This window comes from Lucilia sericata, unplaced genomic scaffold (genome assembly GCF_015586225.1).
Source record: "Lucilia sericata isolate MDLA Ls3-8-SP2 unplaced genomic scaffold, ASM1558622v1 Contig001433F_arrow, whole genome shotgun sequence".
NCBI classification, from domain to species: domain Eukaryota; kingdom Metazoa; phylum Arthropoda; class Insecta; order Diptera; family Calliphoridae; genus Lucilia; species Lucilia sericata.
This window is the reverse complement of record NW_023995366.1, coordinates 40,677-61,014: the sequence shown is the minus strand read 5'-3', so window position 1 is coordinate 61,014 and position 20,338 is coordinate 40,677.

Genomic DNA, 20,338 nt, shown 5'->3' with positions numbered 1-20,338 from the left:
TAACTAACTAACTAACTACTAACTAACTAACTAACTAACTAACTAACTAACTAACTAACTACCAACTAACTAACTACTAATTAACTAACTAACTAAATAACTAACTAACTAACTACTAACTAACTAACTAACTAACTAACTAACTAACTAACTAACTAACTACCTAACTTCTTGCATTGTCTGACTAATGGGGATAAAATTCTTCCATGTGAGGTTATCGAAGTAAAAGTCGATGTTAAATTCAACCAAAATCCAGATTTTAGAGGCAATTGTGTCATTACCATCCAATTCCCTTCAAGTGTTTATATAACTTCATTAACTTTTTAACATTAATTTATTTACTTTTGATTTTAAATTATAAATAAAAAGATAAAAGCTTCACAATATATTATTGTACTTGTTAAAATATTACTGTTGCTAATAATGCTCCTGTAACATGTTAAACCGGAAATTAGTAAATTTGTCACACAGTTAGTTTTTATGTCATACTTTGTCTTCCATTCAACTTCTGAAAAACAAGGTGTGTAAATGAAAGAAGTTATGCTGCAGGGGAGCAACTAACTATAGCGTGTAACGCATTAAATGTTTTTTCATCATAATGTTTTGTTGTTTGGTGTTTTTTATGTAGTTTAAATAAGTTTTTCATCTTCTAGGGGAAACATTAAACAGTAATACGGATATACAAAACAAACACATACATAAGTACTATGTAAAAGTATATGTATATGTAGGTGCATGTGTAGCAGTAGAAACACACATGAGCGGTTACAACATCAAAGCAAAACGGAAGTGCAGCCATGTTTATACTGCGTATGACATTTTCACCGTGAGAGAGTGTGTATGTGTTATAAATATACAAGTATTCTTGTATACTTGCATAACATACACAAGTATAATGAAAGTATTAAGATGTATGTTGTTGAAATTTGACAAACTTTTATTTTAACAACTTTTCATGATAAATTACAGCATGTATTTTTCTTTACCTACAAGGGTAATGGGTGGGGGTGTGAGTACGACAGAATTAGGTTTGCGGTAGACAGAAAAGTTTATATATCGTTCTATATGAACGGTTGCAGCATGTTGCAAACTATGTGTGTAGATTCATGGTGACATGATTACTTTTTCTAACCTGTTTCGTGGATTTTTTTTCTATAACTTTTCTTAGAAATTGGCTTCTTTTTTCTTGTTGTTTTTTTTTTCTTCCCTTATCATATGATTGTTATTGAGTTGTAGTTTGTCATCATAAAGGCAACAGAAAACTTTTATAAAGTTTTTGCCAAAGTCGTGCATATACTTAGTGATTATGATTTTCTATGTCATTAAGTCAGTTTTGTCTATATTTTGCTACTTTGTATTATGAATTATGCACTATGTGTTTTCTTGGCTATAGCCATATGATTTGTGTGGTAAAATATTTAAGTAAAAAGGTGAAGGTAAATAAGTTTTTTTTTATGTGTATTGTAGCAAGCAGCTTAAGACCTGTTGATAATGTATTTGACTAATGTTACGCCTTTTGATTTTCTCATACATATATAATATGTCTAAACTCGTGTAAAGATTAATACATTTTTAACGAAGACAATCACACTTATTGGCAGTTTTAGGGAAATTCAGTCGATTGAAAAAGTAATCAGTAAAAGTTTTTATATCCTACATTACTATAGTGGGGAGTGTATTATATGATTGAGTTGATGTTTATATTACAGAAACATTATATTTCTTGAAGCATACACAGCGGCTGAATATCACTTTGTGAGTCGTCTAGAGATGTTCGTCCATTTGTTTGTTTAAGATAATTTACCATAATCTCCATACAAAATCCCTTTTAGAAAAAAATTTCTAAAATTTACATTAGTATCAAGATAAAAGTCATCTTAAATAGTTTAATGTAAACATAAATCTCATTAGCAAGTTGTATGAGGTTAGGCTGATATTTGACCATAGTCCTCAATATCAAGATCTTTTCAGTAAATCACTTCTTCATTCACTCAAATTCTTCTTTTAATACACTTTTATTCATAAATTTATTTATTATTTATAACTGTAATGTGATTTTAGTGCACCCTTAAAGTATACTATATTTTTTATATACACCATATTAATAGGTACTATTGGACGAATGAGCAATATGTAATTTTCAATACAATTGATATATTAAGTATACGTACTGATATTTCGTAATATCCGAAAACGGAATGACACAAAGTGGATACGAAAATTTAAATTTTCGGAAAAATCGGTTCATTATTTCTTATAACACCCGTATAAAGGTAAATCAATTTATTGTTAACTAGAGTACCCTGGGTACTTCCCTACCCTAACCAAAATTAAATACATACAAATGTTTGATGTTTAATTGTTAGCAGAGAAAAATATTTCGTGTATTGTTTCTATGAATTGTAACAAAGAGTGAAAATTTTTATTTTCCATTTGATTTAAAATAAAAATACATACAATGAGAAATTATATTTTTACAAATTTGAACAAGTATTTTTATAACAAGTAGATGAACGAATAATTATAAAACAAACTACAATATTTTTAACACTTCCACTTTTGTTTCGATAATTATTCATCCATTAACATAACCAATATTCAATAATTTCTTCATGGCATTAAAATTTTGCTTTAACAAAGGCTTTGTAAAAATATCGGCTAGTTGTTTTGATGTTGGTACATATTGTATCTGGAACTTTTTGTTTTCAAATGCTTCTCGGATGAAATGAAACTTTACTTCAATGTGCTTAGTTCTTTTGTGAAATTGTGGGTTTTTAACAAGTTTGATAGCACTCTGATTATCCAAATTAAGAACTGGAACTTGTACGTCATCGCCTAGCAAATCATTTAGCAACCTCTGTACCCATATAAGTTCCTTAACGCTTTCACATGCTGCTATATACTCAGCTTCTGTAGTTGAAAGAGCTATTGTCTGCTGCTTCCTTGATGACCACGAGACTAGTTGAATGTCTTGTCTCGGTATCGCCAGCATAATCGGAATCTGAATAACAATTTAGAAATAAGTCATCAGTTTTAGCAAAAATAATTCCTTCGTCAATAGTTCCTATTAGGTATTTAAAAATACGTTTTATTACTGCAATATGTTCCTCATTATAAGAATCCATAAAGCGACTTGCATATGATACTGCAAAAGCAATATCGGGTCTTGTAGCTATGGCTAGATACATCAAGGACCCAACAGCTTCCCTGTAGGGAAACTTTACTTTGTTTGAAGCATCACTTGTTGTCTGCACATATTCAGCAGGTGTACTCATAGGCTTAGCATCTTGCATATTAAATTTCTGTAAAATTTTCTTTGTATACGACGTTTGACGAACTACTATCTTGTCTGGTTCTTGAATTATTTCCATGCCTAGGTAAAAAATTGAATCAAATACTTTAACCTCGAATTCATCTCTTAGGCAATTAATGAACTTTTCTCCTGTTTCTTTAGATTCAGAAGCGATTATTCCATCATCAATATAAATAGCTAAAATTATTTTCTTGCTGTTAATTTCACCAATAAAAACACAAGAATCTGCTTTTGAAACTTTAAAATTAAATTTCTTCAAAATTTCCGTGAACCTTTTGTTCCAGCATCTGGATGCTTGTTTCAGACCATAGAGGCTTTTATTAAGTTTGCAAACTTTATCGCTACCATCGGAATACCCAGTTGGCTGATGCATAAATATCTCCTCATCTAGGTATCCATATAAAAACGCTGTCTTTATATCAAACTGAGTTAACGAATAGTTGAGAGATACAGTCAAGGCTAAAATTGTTCTAATAGATGTAAATTTTGCTACCGGACTAAATGTCTCCTCATAATCTATTCCTTGTTTTTGAGTAAAACCACGAACAACCAATCTAGCCTTATAGCGTTCTACATCACCTTCCTGGTTTCTCTTAATTTTGTATACCCATTTGTTAGATATTGCTTTCTTTCCCGTAGGTAATTTTACTAGGCTCCATGTACCATTATTCATAAGAGATTCATACTCTTCATCCATGGCATCCTTCCACTGCGTTCTAAAATTACTATTTATTGCTTCTTCATAATTCTGCGGTTCTTCGTAATCTGCCACTAATGCAAAGTTAGCCTCATTAACTACATTTTGCTTTCTTGGTCTTAAATTATAACGACTGCCTGGAATTTCCTCAGTACTAGCAACTGCATTATTTTGTACTTCTAACTCATGAACATTGGAACTTTCTGTATTCTCTACAACGTCATTTTCAGCATCCTCAAATTCATCATTAGAATCTGCAGTGGGTGCTAATGTAGCTTCTGTTTCTATAGGATCAATCTCCCTCTCAATGTCATGATTTGTACAATTATTGATCTCTGGCAGTATTATATTGTCAACTTCTCTAAAAATAACATTGCGTGAAATCTCTAGACGATTTTCTCTAGGAATCCAGATACGATAACCCTTACAGTTTTCTTGATATCCTACAAATACGCCTTTCTTAGAGTTGGAATCTAACTTTCTACGTTTTTCTTGTGGGACATGAACATATGCATCTGAGCCAAAAATTCTAAGAATGGATATATCGGGTACTTTATTGAACCATAATTCAAATGGGGTTTTGTTTTTCTGTGGACTTTTTCCTGCTCTATTCAAAGTAAAAACTACATTGTTTACCGCCTCTCCCCAGTAACTTAAATTGAGCCCTTTACTATGCATCATAGATCTAGCTGCTTCTACTATAGTTCTCATATCACGCTCTGCTCTACCATTGTGTTCTGGTGTGTATGGTGTAGATCTTTGGTGTACTACTTTATATTTTCGTAATATGTCACTTACTTCCTTATTTACGTACTCCGAACCATTGTCTGATCTTAATGCTTTTACCTTCTTTCCAGTATCGGCTTCCACTTGATCTAAGAATCTTGACATTACTTGAGAGACATCGGATTTTGCTTTGATACAGTAAACATAACGATAATTAGAGTAATCATCACGAAATATAAGCATAAAACGAGCTCCACCAAATGATTTCACTTGCATTGGTCCGCATAGATCTGTGTGAACTAGCTCACCAACTTCTTTTGCTCTGTTCATACTCTCGGCAAAAGGTAATCTGTGTTGCTTACCCATTACACAGCCTTCACAAAAGAAATCACCACCAGAATATTTAATATTTTGATTAACTAACAAATTTTTGACATGCTCCTTGTCTTGATGACACATTCTTCCATGCCACATTTGTAAGGAATTGACTTCAACAGCGAAGTTCGAACTACCAGTATTTTCATCTACTTTTATTACGAGCTTAAAAAGTCTTGAATTTTCTCTACGGCCTTTAAGATGAACTTTACCATCACGTTTAAACACGCATTCTTTCGAATTTGCTTCCAAGAAATAGCCCTTGTCCAAACATGCATTTATAGAAAACAAGTTTATTTTGATCTTTGGAATGTATAGAACATTTGACAGGAATTTCGAATTCCAGACCTTACCATCAAAAGCTTTAATATATATGTCACCTTTACCAACCGCTGGAATAATTTCACCATTTCCAATTCGAATACCCTTTGGATTTTGAAACTGTACATAGTTCTGGAACCACTCTTTTTTGTTAGACATGTGGTCACTTGCACCAGAATCTGCAAACCAAGTATCTTCTTCTGAAGTACCAACAAATAAATATTCACCAATAAATGCTTCACCACTGTTATTGCGATTTCTGTTTGGACAATCACGCTTCCAATGCCCAAACTTTTTGCAAATAAAGCATTTACCCTTGTTATTCTTATTACCTTCATTTTGTTGACTTTTGCTTAACTTTTTGTGGTCGCGTTTTGCTACAAAGGCTTCAGATTTTGTTGGTTGAACCCCTAATCTAGATTCTTCCATGCACAATCTTGATGTTAAATTTTTCAACGTTCGTTCAGCTTTGTCGGTTGCTTCCCACGAAGAAAAGAAATGCTTGTATTCATTAGGCAGGGTCATTAAAATCTTTGTTACCAGCATATTATCGGTTATCTTTTCACCAAGGTCCTCTAACTGCTTGGCCAACTTTTGCAATTTAGATATGTGTACCGAAATAGTATCCTCAGAGCCTTTTTCGTACTGGAAAAACTGTTGCTGCAGCAAATGTATAGACGTTTCTGATTTCTGTTCATATACATTTTCCAAACTGCACCACATATCGGCTGCTGAATCACAATTCATAACATGAAGCATTGGTTCTTCACCTATTGACAACACCAAAATTTTTTGAGCTTTGGCATCTTGAGAAATCCATTTACTTATCTCCGTGTTATTTTGTTCAGGCTTCTTTGCAATTCCACTAACTATGTCCCAAAGGTTGCTTGCACGCAGCACCACCTTTACTTGGAATTTCCACAAAGTCCAGCCTTCCGAACCTTCTAGCTTAGAGATCTTGATTTCCTCCATTTGTATCAATAACGAGCAAACAATTATAACGAAAATACAATGACTATTCCTTCCTAGTTATGGATCTGGGCCCATAACCTGTTAGCAGAGAAAAATATTTCGTGTATTGTTTCTATGAATTGTAACAAAGAGTGAAAATTTTTATTTTCCATTTGATTTAAAATAAAAATACATACAATGAGAAATTATATTTTTACAAATTTGAACAAGTATTTTTATAACAAGTAGATGAACGAATAATTATAAAACAAACTACAATATTTTTAACATTAATGTTTCTGTGTTGCCTCCACATTATAGAAACATTTTAAAGTACTATTTGAAGAAGAAAAAAGTACTATAAAATACCTCTTATAGATTCCCATTCAATAAAAATTTTATGTTTTAGTGTTCGACATTATAAAAAAATCAAAATGTATAATTTAGGTTGATAGGAGGAGGTAAGTATAGTACATCAAAGAAATACACGTAGGTCACTATCGGGCCTGTTATTTGCTCCTTTTCATGAAAAAAAGAAAAATAATTTGTTCACTGAATGTATTATTTTTCAATGTTCAGAAACTCAGTTTCCTGAACGTAATTCCTAAGAATCTTCCAATCAGTGTTAGTCAGGAATGTTAATTCCGGAATAACATCACTTCCAAGATACTTGGATCTAACTTCAACGAATGCCTGGCAGTGGCAAAAAAAGTGCTCCAGAGTTTCACTGTCCTCTCCACATGCTCTACATTCGTCTGAATCCGCACGTCCAATTTTGCATAGATGTGCTCGTAATCCTGTGTGTCCACTCGGAATACGTACCATCATACTAACTTCAGACTTGCTCATTTTGAGGAGATTTCTCGTCTTGTTCTCATCAGGGTCACCCCATAGGATCTTTGTGGTTCTACCCACCGTTTCATTATTCCAAGAAGCCTTATGGGATTCTCTCACCTATATTTTTAATTCAGCTTTTGTTGCGTCGAATGGTTTGGAGTTTGTCAGGTTAACTGCCTCCTGCTCCCTTCTCTTTAAAACTATTATATTCGCCCTTTCGTTGCCGACTATTCCCGAGTGGCCTGGTACCCATATGATGTAAACCTTACCTCTGGGAAAATATTCAGTTAAAGCTTTCTTACAATCCAATACGGTCTTAGTTTTAAATCTATCACCTGATATCGCCCTAATTGCCTTCTGGCTGTCGGTAAATATATTAAGGGCTGTGGGCGCCATATTTATTCTAATCCAATGTACACATTCCGTTATTGCTCGGACTTCTGCCTGGAAGCATGTGTTATGATTAGGTTAACGTTGGTATATTTCTGTTTCTGGGTCTTCAGCCCCACTTTTTCCCCCAATTTAGAGCCATCCGTATAAAAACGGATTCCTACTGGTATTTGCTTTAATGTTCCGTTTGATCTGGGATCAGCGTTTCAAAGTTTCCGACATATTCTGTGTCTGGTATGCTATCAGGCACGTCCGATGATTGTGTATAACCTTCCAATGTGTCCAGTATTCATTACTGACGTGTCCGCTCTTGGCCAGTTCGCTTCATATCTTAAATACGTTTCAATGGGTGGAATATTTAGCAACGTTTCCAGAGCCTTGGTTGAAGTAATATATATGGCACCACTTATACCCTGGCAGCATATACGCTGAACTCCCTGTAGTAGTTTAATATTGCACTTTTTGTCCAAAGCCGTTCACCAGATTATTGAAGCAAAAGCTAGATTGGTCTAATTACACTTTTATAAAGCAAATTTGTCATAGTAGGACTAAGACCCCATTTCATGCCTATAGTTCTTCAACATATTGCCCAGCACCGATGTGCCTTGTTGATCTTATCCTCTATGTAGTGTCTCCTTTTTAATTTCCTGTCAATGATTGCACTTAATTACTTAACTTTGTCTGTCACCGGTATGTTCTTGCCCAAGATGCAAGGTTCAGTATATATAGAAATTTTTGTCTTTCTTGTTAAAAAGACAGATTTCCGTCTTCGCCACTATATAAAGTCTAAATGTTCGAATTTATGTTTCTAGGTTAATATTTTAGGAAATTCAAAAAGTACCACTTGAGAGATAAAAAGCTCTCTTTGAGAATCTTATTCAATAAGGACTATTTATGTTTAACAATCATGTGTTTTGGATTTATATTGTAGAATATACAAAAAGTATTATTCGAAGACGAAAAAGTACCAAAAGTGGCATAAATTCTTCATTTGTACTATTAAAGAAGTATAATTTCTTCTCCTACTCGGAATGGATTTCTTCGACTCCGTGTTTAAATCAGTAAATTACGGATAAAACTGGAACGATACAAATCTTTATCCATTTGTTTAAGAAAAGCTTATATTTTCAAAAAGTACTATTTACCCGAATTTGGCCTTAGTACCTGAGTTCCAAAATAACACACCAAAAGCTTATTTTGTGTAAGTAAAATTATTTTTTTTTTAATTTTATAAAACTTAATGGTTTGGTACTTTTTCCCCACAAAAAATATTGCAGTATCAATTTATAACAAAGATAATTAAGAAAACCTGTTTTACCTATTTCCCCTGCCGTGTTGGCCTTATTTCGCGGTGGTGACACAAGGTGAACTTTTGTTTATCTAACACAAGGGTGGCAATTTTTGTACATGGATCGACAGAAGCACTTTGCTCAAGTACTCGATCTAATCTCCGACCATTGCTGCCGTTGCTTAACTTCCGAGATGTAAAAACATCACTTCCGTTTATAACCACACAGTTATAACCACACAGTTGGGATGGCCTCTTTTCAGTCAGCGTATACGGTAGTCCGAAATACGAATTCATTAAATAAGCCGAGAACTTTGTTCTTACTCACAGAGAACACACTGTGGTAAATCTGGTATGAACAGAGTTTTCCCTGAACATACCTCGACAAGAAAGGTAAATTCAGTGCTATCACTTGTATAAGATACCTTTCATCCACCACCATTCAACCCAGCGCACTTCTAATTCATCCGACTCATAGGAACAACATCCGACTCTAGGTATACGGGCGGGTATGATCAACATACCCCTACATTCATCCTGTATCATATACACTTAACATCAACTCATTTCCAACGCTTAGTTCCACCGTTACTCCCTTGTCGGACATCTGTCGAATTCGGCAACAACACCGAACTAATCCCGAATTACAGATTTTACCGTGCATCAGTCCTTTAACTGATATTTTCATCCCGCTAATTTGGTTTTAAACCACAGCCATTACGTGGATCCCGATGGAACCTCAATCAACTAACCAATCTGGACAAAGCCCTGGCTGGCCCCAACTGGCCACCCGTAGTACTAGGTTATGTGGTTTTATGGTTCGACCCCATGTGAAATCATTCCCAGCAAAGTGTATATCCCCGGCAGACTAACGGTATTGGTAGCACCTCTTTTCCCCGGCATTGCAATCACATCAAGATGGGGACTTTTTAATCGGTTAATCGGTTTATATATTAAGAAGTACATTTTTTAGTGCTTTCATCACACACATAACATTACCTTAGAGCCATGGATATTTGGTTTTGTTCTCAGATTGGCTGATTGGATCCGTTTTTAATTGCAAGTAATAAATCGGTACAATTAGTACATTTCATACATGCAAAATCGTCTTCCATGAACAATGCTGCTTAAATATGAAATAAAATTTATAAAATTTAATATCATTTAAGTCCAACTGTAAGTATGATTAATATTAAATATTCTCATATTACGTATACGTACTGCTGTATAAATTTAATATCATTTCAGTTCAACTGTAAGTATGTTTAATATTAAATATTCTTATATTACGTATACGTACAGTTGAACACCATCGTAGTTTCCGTAAAGGTAATGACTTGTAAAATTTAAGTTCATTTATTAATAGTTAAAGTTAATTAAATAAAATTCTTCAAAAGAAATACAAAATTTATTCAACTCCCTTGTTTATTAAAAGAATTTCACAACTAGTTATGTACATTTTATTTCCATATCAAGTACATGCAAACTAATTTTACATTTACAAAAGTGTAAATAAATGTTGCAAATATTGGTGTTTATACATGTAAATAAGAAATGGTGTATAAAGAAAAGCGTAAAGAAAAAACTAAAAAAGTTAAAACTTGGGGGCGTGTATTTAATTATAGTGGAAATTATTTGAAATATTTACATTTTTATTCGCTGTTTTTTTGGAGGAAATGCTAATAACCAAAAAATAAGTAGATGTTGAGCTAATGATAAAATTTTTGTTAATTAATTAACAAAAACTGCATTTGAGTATTTCTATTAAGATATGAATGATTCTTTAGTGGAAAAGTGAAACAAAATACTAACAACAAGGTCTCTATATGCATCCAAGTGCAATTTGCATCAAGCAGATGTAAATTTTATCCAACCTAGGTTATATTGCTACTATCAAAAATCTTTATCTTTTGCTCAGTATTTCTGCTTTATTCTAAGAAAAGACCACGAAAAATATCTCTCGTTATATTTCCAACAAATAAAAACAATGTTGTGAAACCACTAGATTCTTTGCGTTATACAAACATAAAATTCTATACTGTACAGTGGGTTTAATATAATAAAAATTCTAATAAATTTTAAATATAAAACAATTTGTGTGAAAACAACTTAACAACTCGTTTTTATCCTTAAAATTAAACTCCCTTCATACCACTGTTCCATTATCAACATTAAATTAAACTCAAAACTATGTACTATACAGAAATATACAACCCTCAAAGATAGAACAAAAAAAGAACACAAAACTTAATTAGTTTTGTGTTTAAAGTGTGGCTTTCATCGTGTTGTAGGTTTAAAATTTTGCACGTTTCTTGCTGCATGCAATTGTCTGTGTGTTATTAGAAAATATATGTATAAATGTGTGTATAAACAAACGTGTGCATTATTTCAGTAGTTATTATACATCCTAAAAATAACTTACAACAAACAATAGTTTATAGAAGCAAGTACTTAGGCTAAAAATGTTGCACAATAACAAATTTGTGGCAGCAGCAGCATACAAAAACACAGCACCACTAACAGCGGCATTAACACAGTAATATAAGCTCAAACTTATAACTTAAAACTAAACACTATCATAGTCGTCATTATCATCATCAAAAACAAAAGTCGAGTGCAAAATACTCTTATAAGATTTTCAATTTAACACTCATCTTTTCATAAAAACCACAAAATATATTCTTACGCTGCAACAATATACAAAGGTAAATTACTAAATATTAATTGAGGTCTTTGTGTATACTTGTAATTTTATATAAGAGTTAGCAGCTAGATAAAACTTTTTTTAAAATTTATTAGTATTTTTCGCAAAAAGTTTATTTTACTATTTGCCACACAATTATGTGATATTGTGCATTATGATTATAACAAAAAGTTATTATAAAAGATACTTGAATTTAAGCAAAAATGCTAAATTGTAAAGGAAGTGGAGTCCAAACTATAAACTAGAATAGAACAAGTTATAGTTTGAACTATAGTATAGTAACAGTATAATTCTCGATTGTAGTAGAATCTACAGTCTAGTTTTTAGTTTAGTCTATAGTGTAGTCTATAGTCTAGTCTAGTCTATAGTCTTGTCTATAGTCTAGTCTATAGTCTAGTCTATAGTCTAGTCTATAGTCTAGTCTATAGTCTAGTCTATAGTCTAGTCTATAGTCTAGTCTATAGTCTAGTCTATAGTCTAGTCTATAGTCTAGTCTATAGTCTAGTCTATAGTCTAGTCTATAGTCTAGTCTATAGTCTAGTCTATAGTCTAGTCTATAGTCTAGTCTATAGTCTAGTCTATAGTCTAGTCTATAGTCTAGTCTATAGCCTAGTCTATAGTCTAGTCTATAGTCTAGTCTATAGTCTAGTCTATAGTCTAGTCTATAGTCTAGTCTATAGTCTAGTCTATAGTCTAGTCTATAGTCTAGTCTATAGTCTAGTCTATAGTCTAGTCTATAGTCTAGTCTATAGTCTAGTCTATAGTCTAGTCTATAGTCTAGTCTATAGTCTAGTCTATAGTCTAGTCTATAGTCTAGTCTATAGTCTAGTCTATAGTCTAGTCTATAGTCTAGTCTATAGTCTAGTCTATAGTCTAGTCTATAGTCTAGTATATAGTCTAGTCTATAGTCTAGTCTATAGTCTAGTCTATAGTCTAGTCTATAGTCTAGTCTATAGTCTAGTCTATAGTCTAGTCTATAGTCTAGTCTATAGTCTAGTCTATAGTCTAGTCTATAGTCTAGTCTATAGTCTAGTCTATAGTCTAGCTATAGTCTAGTCTATAGTCTAGTCTATAGTCTAGTCTATAGTCTAGTCTATAGTCTAGTCTATAGTCTAGTCTATAGTCTAGTCTATAGTCTATAGTCTAGTCTATAGTCTAGTCTATAGTCTAGTCTATAGTCTATAGTCTAGTCTATAGTCTAGTCTATAGTCTAGTCTATAGTCTAGTCTATAGTCTAGTCTATAGTCTAGTCTATAGTCTAGTCTATAGTCTAGTCTATAGTCTAGTCTATAGTCTAGTCTATAGTCTAGTCTATAGTCTAGTCTATAGTCTAGTCTATAGCCTAGTCTAGTCTATAGTCTAGTCTATAGTCTAGTCTATAGTCTAGTCTATGTCTAGTCTATAGTCTAGTCTATAGTCTAGTCTATAGTCTAGTCTATAGTCTAGTCTATAGTCTAGTCTATAGTCTAGTCTATAGTCTAGTCTATAGTCTAGTCTAGTCTAGTTCTATAGTCTAGTCTATAGTCTAGTCTATAGTCTAGTCTATAGTCTAGTCTATAGTCTAGTCTATAGTCTAGTCTATAGTCTAGTCTATAGTCTAGTCTAGTAGTTAGTCTATAGTCTAGTCTCTAGTTGTCTATATTAGTCTATAGTCTAGTCTATAGTCTAGTCTATAGTCTAGTCTATGTCTAGTCTATAGTCTAGTCTATAGTCTAGTCTATAGTCTAGTCTATAGTCTAGTCTATAGTCTAGTCTAGTCTAGTCTAGTCTATAGTCTAGTCTATAGTCTAGTCTATAGTCTAGTCTATGTCTAGCTATAGTCAGTCTTAGTCTAGTCTATAGTCTAGTCTATAGTCTAGTCTATAGTCTAGTCTATAGTCTAGTCTATAGTCTAGTCTATAGTCTAGTCTATTAGTCTAGTCTATAGTCTATCTATAGTCTATAGTCTAGTCTATAGTCTAGTCTATAGTCTAGTCTATAGTCTAGTCTATAGTCTAGTCTATAGTCTAGTCTATAGTCTAGTCTATAGTCTAGTCTATAGTCTAGTCTATAGTCTAGTCTATAGTCTAGTCTATAGTCTAGTCTATAGTCTAGTCTATAGTCTAGTCTACAGTCTGGTCTATAGTCTAGTCTATAGTCTAGTCTATAGTCTAGTCTATAGTCTAGTCTATAGTCTAGTCTATAGTCTAGTCTATAGTCTAGTCTATAGTCTAGTCTATAGTCTAGTCTATAGTCTAGTCTACAGTCTGGTCTATAGTCTAGTCTATAGTCTAGTCTATAGTCTAGTCTATAGTCTAGTCTATAGTCTAGTCTATAGTCTAGTCTATAGTCTAGTCTATAGTCTAGTCTATAGTCTAGTCTATAGTCTAGTCTATAGTCTAGTCTATAGTCTAGTCTATAGTCTAGTCTATAGTCTAGTCTATAGTCTAGTCTATAGTCTAGTCTATAGTCTAGTCTATAGTCTAGTCTATAGTCTAGTCTATAGTCTAGTCTATAGTCTAGTCTATAGTCTAGTCTATAGTCTAGTCTATAGTCTAGTCTATAGTCTAGTCTATAGTCTAGTCTATAGTCTAGTCTATAGTCTAGTCTATAGTCTATAGTCTAGTCTATAGTCTAGTCTATAGTCTAGTCTATAGTCTAGTCTATAGTCTAGTCTATAGTCTAGTCTATAGTCTAGTCTATAGTCTAGTCTATAGTCTAGTCTATAGTCTAGTCTATAGTCTAGTCTATAGTCTAGTCTATAGTCTAGTCTATAGTCTAGTCTATAGTCTAGTCTATAGTCTAGTCTATAGCCTAGTCTATAGTCTAGTCTATAGTCTAGTCTATAGTCTAGTCTATAGTCTAGTCTATAGTCTAGTCTATAGTCTAGTCTATAGTCTAGTCTATAGTCTAGTCTATAGTCTAGTCTATAGTCTAGTCTATAGTCTAGTCTATAGTCTAGTCTATAGTCTAGTCTATAGTCTAGTCTATAGTCTAGTCTATAGTCTAGTCTATAGTCTAGTCTATAGTCTAGTCTATAGTCTAGTCTATAGTCTAGTCTATAGTCTAGTCTATAGTCTAGTCTATAGTCTAGTATATAGTCTAGTCTATAGTCTAGTCTATAGTCTAGTCTATAGTCTAGTCTATAGTCTAGTCTATAGTCTAGTCTATAGTCTAGTCTATAGTCTAGTCTATAGTCTAGTCTATAGTCTAGTCTATAGTCTAGTCTATAGTCTAGTCTATAGTCTAGTCTATAGTCTAGTCTATAGTCTAGTCTATAGTCTAGTCTATAGTCTAGTCTATAGTCTAGTCTATAGTCTAGTCTATAGTCTAGTCTATAGTCTAGTCTATAGTCTAGTCTATAGTCTAGTCTATAGTCTAGTCTATAGTCTAGTCTATAGTCTAGTCTATAGTCTAGTCTATAGTCTAGTCTATAGTCTAGTCTATAGTCTAGTCTATAGTCTAGTCTATAGTCTAGTCTATAGTCTAGTCTACAGTCTGGTCTATAGTCTAGTCTATAGTCTAGTCTATAGTCTAGTCTATAGTCTAGTCTATAGTCTAGTCTATAGTCTAGTCTATAGTCTAGTCTATAGTCTAGTCTATAGTCTAGTCTATAGTCTAGTCTATAGTCTAGTCTATAGTCTAGTCTATAGTCTAGTCTACAGTCTGGTCTATAGTCTAGTCTATAGTCTAGTCTATAGTCTAGTCTATAGTCTAGTCTATAGTCTAGTCTATAGTCTAGTCTATAGTCTAGTCTATAGTCTAGTCTATAGTCTAGTCTATAGTCTAGTCTATAGTCTAGTCTATAGTCTAGTCTATAGTCTAGTCTATAGTCTAGTCTATAGTCTAGTCTACTATAGTCTGTGGTCTAGTCTACTATAGTCTAGTCTACAGTCTTGTATAGTCTAGTCTATAGTCTAGTCCATAGTCTAGTCTATAGTCTAGTTTATAGTCTAGTCTATAGTCTAGTCTATAGTCTAGTCTATAGTCTAGTCTATAGTCTAGTCTAGTTAGTCTAGTCTAGTCTATAGTCTAGTCTATAGTCTAGTCTATAGTCTAGTCTATAGTCTAGTCTATAGTCTAGTCTATAGTCTAGTCTATAGTCTAGTCTATAGTCTAGTCTATAGTCTAGTCTATAGTCTAGTCTATAGTCTAGTCTATAGTCTAGTCTATAGTCTAGTCTATAGTCTAGTCTATAGTCTAGTCTATAGTCTAGTCTATAGTCTAGTCTATAGTCTAGTCTATAGTCTAGTCTATAGTCTAGTCTATAGTCTAGTCTATAGTCTAGTCTATAGTCTAGTCTATAGTCTAGTCTATAGTCTAGTCTATAGTCTAGTCTATAGTCTAGTCTATAGTCTAGTCTATAGTCTAGTCTATAGTCTAGTCTATAGTCTAGTCTATAGTCAGTCTATAGTCTAGTCTATAGTCTAGTCTATAGTCTAGTCTATAGTCTAGTCAATAGTCTAGTCTATAGTCTAGTCTATTGTCTATAGTCTAGTCTATAGTCTAGTGCACAATTTGAGAATTGTGGCCCTAATGTTTTCAAAGTTATTATATTTTTCAGTTTATTTCATGTAGGATTTGCACCTTATTGGTGATCTCCCAATTTATTTAACAATTTCAAAATGCAAGATTTGGTAATTCGAGCACTAGAAGTTTCCGAGATAAGCGAAGTTTTTTGTATTATTCATATAGGAGGTGCCACGCTCCCCCTTACAAATCCCGACCTTTTTTCCAAATTGTTCAAAAATATTTCAATGGTCCTTGTAAAGTTTTTATAGCTCTAATGGATTTCCGATACGAACTTTTTATATAATTGATATACTAGGTGCCACTCCCCCTGTTGGCAGTCCGCTTTTTTTTCTCTTAAATATATTAATGCGGATTCGAGAATATAATAGGACTCTATGTGTTATATTTTCTCAGATATACTGATTTAATGTTTTCTTAATATGGAAGGTACCCCGCGTCCTATAACCAGTCGGCCCATTTTGTCACCAAATGATCATATAGATCTTAGTGTTCTCCATATTGAATTGCAGGACTCTAGCTGTTGCAGTTTCTGAAATATACGACTTTTGATACCTCTTCTATTTAACATTTTAAAATAAATGTAGTCTTTAGTATTTTGGAAACATACAGGAAGAGATTGTAACAATTTATATAAAAAAGGTTTATTTAAAAAAGTCGTCTGTAGACTTTAAAATCAAATCATTTTAACATAAGTTTAACTTTAATAAATACATATGCATTTATGTTTTCTTACATTTGTAATTAAGATTTTAATTTGTTCATAAACAGAACTACATGTTTAAAAAAAAAAATTTTACATCAATAAAAGACCTATTGTTCCATAACATTATAACACGTAAATACAAATTTTACACATTTTCCAACCTTGATAATTGTGAAAACAAAATAAAAAATTTACATTTCATGCTCATTATACGCAACATTTTCTCAATACATTGACAGTAAGATATTATTTGCATTGTTCTGAATTACTTGTCGAAGAAAATGTAAATTAATATGTAGGGATGTGTGCGTTTTAGAAAACTTGCATAAAATTAAGTATAAAGTTGTGGAAATTTTTCTTTTTTAAGAATTATGACTTTTAGCTTTATAAATGACTCTTATTTTGTAAATTAATGTTCATTCATTAGAACATAAAATTTATTTTATGTCAAACAAAGAAAAAACAACTTTTTAATGAATTTACTTTTGTTGTTTTCACATAAAATATTTAGTTTGGGTATGAGTAGATGGTGATGGTTTTTGTTGTATAAGAAATATGAAAAACTATTCTTTAACCATAACATTTGTTCACATCCCAAAACATTTACTACCGCTCTTAAACACACTTGTACATACACATATAGAACTATATACGCAAATCATTAAATATGCAGCAACATAATTGTGTATGAGTTTTGTGTATATGTATTTGGGTGAACATAATTGTAAATGTAAATGCATGTAGCTGTATGGCATTTGCAATTGTAACTTTGTGTAAACCACAATTTCCGTATTGGAGTTTTACGCAACAATGTCCTGTACCAACATTCATTCAAATACACATACAAACACATTTATATACTTGTGCATACAATGTGTGTATATATGAATGAGAAGTTTTTCTTTACTTTTGTCGAACAATGTTCCAGTGGCAGCAAATGAATGAACGTACAAATGTGCAACACACATGTTAAAGACATGTGTTGAATAGTAGTGCGATTTCGAAATGGGAAATTATTTAAAGGAATTCAATCTTTGTAATAAGCTTCTCTAGAAAAGACTGGATAACAGTCTTGCAGAGAATAAGATAGATAGACTATAGACTAGACTATAGATTAGACTATAGATTAGACTATAGACTAGACTATACTACAGACTAGACTAGACAATAGACTAGACTATACTAATAGACTAGACTATAGACTAGACTATAGACTAGACTATAGACTAGACTATAGACTAGACTATAGACTAGACTATAGACTAGACTATAGACTAGACTATAGACTAGACTATAGACTAGACTATAGACTAGACTATAGACTAGACTATAGACTAGACTATAGACTAGACTATAGACTAGACTATAGACTAGACTATAGACTAGACTATAGACTAGACTATAGACTAGACTATAGACTAGACTATAGACTAGACTATAGACTAGACTATAGACTAGACTATAGACTAGACTATAGACTAGACTATAGACTAGACTATAGACTAGACTATAGACTAGACTATAGACTAGACTATAGACTAGACTATAGACTAGACTATAGACTAGACTATAGACTAGACTATAGACTAGACTATAGACTAGACTATAGACTAGACTATAGACTATAGACTAGACTATAGACTATAGACTAGACTATAGACTAGACTATAGACTAGACTATAGACTAGACTATAGACTAGACTATAGACTAGACTATAGACTAGACTATAGACTAGACTATAGACAGACTATAGACTAGACTATAGACTAGACTATAGACTAGACTATAGACTAGACTATAGACTAGACTATAGACTAGACTAAGACATGACTATAGACTAGACATACTAGACTAGACTATAGACTAGACTATAGACTAACTATAGACTGATAGACTAGACTATAGACTAGACTATAGACTATTACTAGACTATAGACTAGACTATAGACTAGACTATAGACTAGACTATAGACTAACTATGACTAGACTATAGACTAGACTATAGACTAGACTATAGACTAGACTATAGACTAGCCTATAGACTAGGACTATAGACTAGACTATAGACTAGACATAGACTAGACTATGACTAGACTATAGACTAGACTATAGACTAGACTATAGACTGAGACTAGACTAGACTATAGACTAGACTATAGACTAGACTATAGACTAGACTATAGACTAGACTATAGACTAGACTATAGACTAGACTATAGCTACTATAGACTAGACTATAGACTAGACTATAGACTAGACTATAGACTAGACTATAGACTAGACTATAGACTAGACTATAGACTAGACTATAGACTAGACTATAGACTAGACTATAGACTAGACTATAGACTAGACTACTAGACTAGACTATAGACTAGACTATAGACTAGACTATAGACTAGACTATAGACTAGACTATAGACTAGACTATAGACTAGACTATAGACTAGACTATAGACTAGACTATAGACTAGACAGACTATAGACTAGACTATAGACTAGACTATAGACTAGACTATAGACTAGACTATAGGACTAGACTATAGACTAGACTATAGACTAGACTATAGACTAGACTATAGACTAGACTATAGACTAGACTATAGACTAGACTATAGACTAGACTATAGACTAGACATAGACTAGACTATAGACTAGACTATAGACTAGACTATAGACTAGACTATAGACTAGACTATAGACTAGACTATAGACTAGACTATAGACTAGACTATAGACTAGACTATAGACTAGACTATAGACTAGACTATAGACTAGACTATAGACTAGACTAGACTATAGACTAGACTATAGACTAGACTAGACTATAGACTAGACTATAGACTACTATAGACTAGACTATAGACTAGATATAGATACTAGACTATAGACTAGACTATAGACTAGACTATAGACTAGACTATAGACTAGACTATAGACTAGACTATAGACTAGACTATAGACTAGACTATAGACTAGACTATAGACTAGACTAGACTATAGACTAGACTATAGACTAGACTATAGACTAGACTATAGACTAGACTATAGACTAGACTATAGACTAGACTATAGACTAGACTATAGACTAGACTATAGACTAGACTATAGACTAGACTATAGACTAGACTATAGACTAGACTATAGACTAGACTATAGACTAGACTATAGACTAGACTATAGACTAGACTATAGACTAGACTATAGACTAGACTATAGACTAGACTATAGACTAGACTATAGACTAGACTATAGACTAGACTATAGACTAGACTATAGACTAGACTATAGACTAGACTATAGACTAGACTATAGACTAGACTATAGACTAGACTATAGACTAGACTATAGACTAGACTATAGACTAGACTATAGACTAGACTATAGACTAGACTATAGACTAGACTATAGACTACTAAATGGACAATAATCAGGCTTGTCCGTAGCTAAGGTTAAGGCCTATAAATATATACATTAGGCTTCACGCTATATTTTTGAAATTGTGATATCATACCTTTTA